This window comes from Rhagoletis zephyria, unplaced genomic scaffold (assembly GCF_001687245.7).
Source record: "Rhagoletis zephyria isolate East Lansing unplaced genomic scaffold, Rhagoletis_zephyria_1.1 Rzeph_scaffold_01739, whole genome shotgun sequence".
NCBI classification, from domain to species: Eukaryota; Metazoa; Arthropoda; class Insecta; order Diptera; family Tephritidae; genus Rhagoletis; species Rhagoletis zephyria.
Genome location: NW_016158823.1, coordinates 39731 through 43813, shown reverse-complemented (window position 1 = coordinate 43813; position 4083 = coordinate 39731). Strand labels below are relative to the sequence as shown.

At 36.1% G+C, this 4083-nt stretch overlaps 1 long non-coding RNA gene and 1 pseudogene across 1 annotated transcript; one reads left to right on the top strand and one right to left on the bottom strand.

Annotated features, from left to right (window-relative positions):
* Positions 1-1545: 1545 nt before the first annotated feature.
* On the top strand, positions 1546-1916 carry LOC108365002 (uncharacterized). The gene is made up of 2 exons (XR_001847861.1): positions 1546-1622; positions 1875-1916. It is a non-coding gene; the product is annotated as an uncharacterized LOC108365002 (long non-coding RNA).
* Positions 1917-2655: 739 nt separating this feature from the next.
* LOC108365001 (60S ribosomal protein L7-like) lies at positions 2656-3569 on the bottom strand (annotated as a pseudogene).
* Between the last annotated feature and the right edge of the window lie 514 nt (positions 3570-4083).

Below are 4083 nucleotides of genomic sequence, written 5' to 3'. Positions count from 1 at the left end.
AGACAAAAATAATGACATATCAATTTTAAAAATCGGCCGTCAAATAACCAAGTTACAACGAAAAAACCATTTCGGCTGTATTTCGGAGGGTTAAAAAAAAAAAAAAAAAATTTTTCCAGAACCCTCTCAACATAATCTTTAAATTTAGGGGCGGACATTAGCAACTTTTTTTTTCGACCCAGTCTAGTACTTATATTAGAGTATATATAAATGAGTTTGGAAAAGAGTGCATAGCAAGTCCAATAGGTATGAAATTTTTTATCAGCTATAACTTCGGAACTATAAGTCCCACGAACTTGAAATTTAGTATGCAGATATATCAATGGTAGGTGCTTATATATAAATGGTTTTGTAAAAGGAGGCGTGGTACATCCCATAGGCGTGGAAAATTTTATCAGCTATAATTTCAAAAGCATAAGTCAAATGAAATTGAAATTTGGTACGCAAACGTATCTATGGTAGGTGTTTATAGTAGGTATCTTAATATAAATATACCGTGTCACTCTGTTCGTTTACGCTAATCTCCGAAACCGCTTAACCGATTTCACTGATTTTGTGGGTGTGTATTGTTGGTTCCAACTTAAAAGATAGGATAGTTGTGAACCCGAGAAAAAAAATTTTTTTTTTCATCTAAATTTTTTCTATGCTTCTCGCATTGGTCTTATCTAATATACATATAAAAGTTGAACTCTTCCTAAACGGCTCAACCGATCTTTATGAAATTTTTTGTGTTATGTTGTGATATGGTAGGTATGAGAATCGGATGTAAAGTATATTTCATACCGCTAGGTGCAGGGGGCGTGGCACCTCCCGAACCGAATTTTTCATATTTCACATCTCTGGAAGTGTTCATGGTAGACTACTCGAATATGCTATGGAGATGTATGAAAACATTTGCATATTCATGGATCAAAATTGCGGTTATTGGAAAAAGTTACGAGGCACCTCCCATACAAACCGAATTTTTCATACTGCATATCCCGGAAAATGTTCATGGAAGTGGTCTCGAACTTGGTATGGAGATATATGAAAGCAATCGCATACTCATGGAGATAAATTGTGGTTATCGGAAAAGGAGACACATCGAATTTTTCATACTGCATATCTCTGAATGTGTTCATGGAAGGGTACTGGAACTTGGTATGTACAAGATATATAAAACGCGAATGGTCATGAAGAAAAGTTGGGGCTATTGGAAAAAGGGACGTGGCATCTCCCATGGTAAATTACTCGAAAATGGTATAGAAATATATGAAATCAATCCCATACTCTTAGAGAAAATTGGGGTTATTTGAAAAGGGGACGTGGCGCCTTTCAAACGCACTGAAACTATTACGTATCTTTGTATGCATGTACAGTTTTGCTAAGTTATTTAAGACGGCAAATATGCCTTCTGACAACCCCCAAACCGTAATATTAGAAGACAAATACGTCACTAAAAATCATGAACGTGAACTCTTGGTGAAAATGTTGGACCAAGATGTTTCAATACACGGTTAAAAATTTCAAACTTTTTGGACTACATATATGACCAAACTACATAAATTCAGTTTCAAATACAAACCTTCTAAATTTAAACAAAAAGAGGGCACATATGTTGGGCTTAGAATTTAAACAGTTCGGTTTAAATTTTAAACCCAAACATTTTCATAATTAAGAATAAAGAATAAAAATAAAATTTCATGCTCCGTCTGATGGGGAGTGAACCCGGACAGCCTTAGTAGCAACCAATTGTATCAAGCAGCTTTGCACACTCAGCTACAGCCGCGCATGTAAATGTGCTTTCATATGTTGAGTTTGAATCAACACCACATTTCGTTGTGTGCAAAAACTTAAGAGGGCACATATGTTGGGCTTAGAATTTAAACAGTTAGGTTTAAATTTTAAACCCAAACCTTTTCATAATTAAGAATAAAGAATAAAAATAAAATTTCATGCTCCGTCTGATGGGGAGTGAACCCGGACAGCCTTAGTAGCAACCAATTGTATCAAGCAGCTTTGCACACTCAGCTACAGCCGCGCATGTAAATGTGCTTTCATATGTTGAGTTTGAATCAACACCACATTTCGTTGTGTGCAAAAACTTAAGAGGGCACATATGTTGGGCTTAGAATTTAAACAGTTAGGTTTAAATTTTAAACCCAAACCTTTTCATAATTAAGAATAAAGAATAAAAATAAAATTTCATGCTCCGTCTGATGGGGATTGAACCCGGACAGCCTTAGTAGCAACCAATTGTATCAAGCAGCTTTGCACACTCAGCTACAGCCACGCATGTAAATGTGCTTTCATATGTTGAGTTTGAATCAACACCACATTTCGTTGTGTGCAAAAACTTTTTCTATTTCGGTTTAGATTTTAAACCAAATTTTCTATATATGGAACCTAGAAACTAGAATTAAAACATTTGGGTTTGATTTTTAGACCACGAACTTTTTGGACTAAAATTTAAACCACAATATATTAAAAATTGCTTAAAACTATTGACTGGTTTAAAAAGTAGACTATAAAAGATTAAAAAAGGCAGTAGTCCCAGCGCGGTTTAAAAAATAAACCCAAATTTTTTACCGTGTACAAAAAATTATTTTGGGCGGGACGAAGTTCGCCGGGTATGCTAGTTATTATATATTTTTGAAATAAAAATACTCCACCTTGTACACCAGAAAATTTCTTTAAACCATCTTGCGCAGCAATTTGTTGATATTATCTTCACGGTTACCGAAATCACCAACCTCAACGTAGTGGCCAAAGTAATTTGGAAGCTTTCTTGAAGTGGGATCCAACAGTGAATATTTCGTGCGCCAAATAATCAACGCACTGAATATCGTGCGCTTTGCGCAATTTGCGTTCGATCACAAAGTTTGTCAGAGTTTGGGACACGTTGATGGTTGTGCTTGACAATTCCACGTTTGTAGATCAATTCACGAACTGATTTAAGATTTGGATAGCCCCATGTAATATAGGGTTCGGCAATCCGTAGCATATTAATGATTGCATTGTTCAATTCGATGAACAAACCTTTGTTAATGTGGAGAAGACGGAACCACAGTAAAACTTTACGCACTTTTGGTGCAACTTTGTTGATACCGCAGATACAGATCACAAAAGCCATTCCGCGGGCACGTAGAATGGGCCGCGTTTCTTTGCCAGACGGCGCAACTTCATCTAACGGCGTCCATCACGGAAATATTTTGCTTGATATTTCTCAGCATGCTCCAAGTTTTCACGCTTGCGGAGTGCAATCACAGTAGAGCGCTTTAGTTTACGCTTGATCAGGGTAGCACGTTTGCTGACCTGCTTCTTGCTTAACTTCAGCTTCGACTCGGGGACAGCAGGCAGCTTCCTGGAAGGCAGTTTTCCCTTTGCTTCGGGCTTCTTATCGGCCGTGGTGGCAGTCATCTTATCTTGTCACTTAGAACGTTGAGAGGGCGAAAAAAAGTTCGCCAAATATTTGGAGCACAACTTAAATAACGCCACTGGATTTACAACATTTCTATTAAACACAATTTAATTTAATTAATTACCTTTTTAATACATAGATATGCTGCAACTAGGCACTTACTTTCCCAAATTCCATCTTGCTTATGGGCATAATTTACCAAATGTGCTGCTACCTCATACTAATAACACTGGACCACAAATTTCAACTTTTTCTCTTTACCAGAAACGCCGTTATGAAATTCTTATGTAAAATCACCCCCTGATTCCGAAAATCAAGGTTATTTTTAATTCTATGGTACCGTTTTTGAGATATTTGCAATTTACCGTTTTTGCAAAAAAAAAAAATGTTTTAGATGTAGGCTTTAGAAATTTTCTGTGTCTTATAATTTTGAAAATCTACCTGCATACTTACCCATAACTGACGGAAATACATGTTTATAACTACATGCCTACAGCAGGTTTCGAACCCAACCACTCTTCCTTTCGATGCAACCACTCTACCTACTATAATACAATTCGAGTATTAAAAGTACTATTTGATTTATTTAAAGAAAAAGTGTTATCATTGTTATGGTGTTATTCGTTTATCCGGATAATATCTCACTTGCACTTTATACCTTTAATATATGTATGTATGTATAG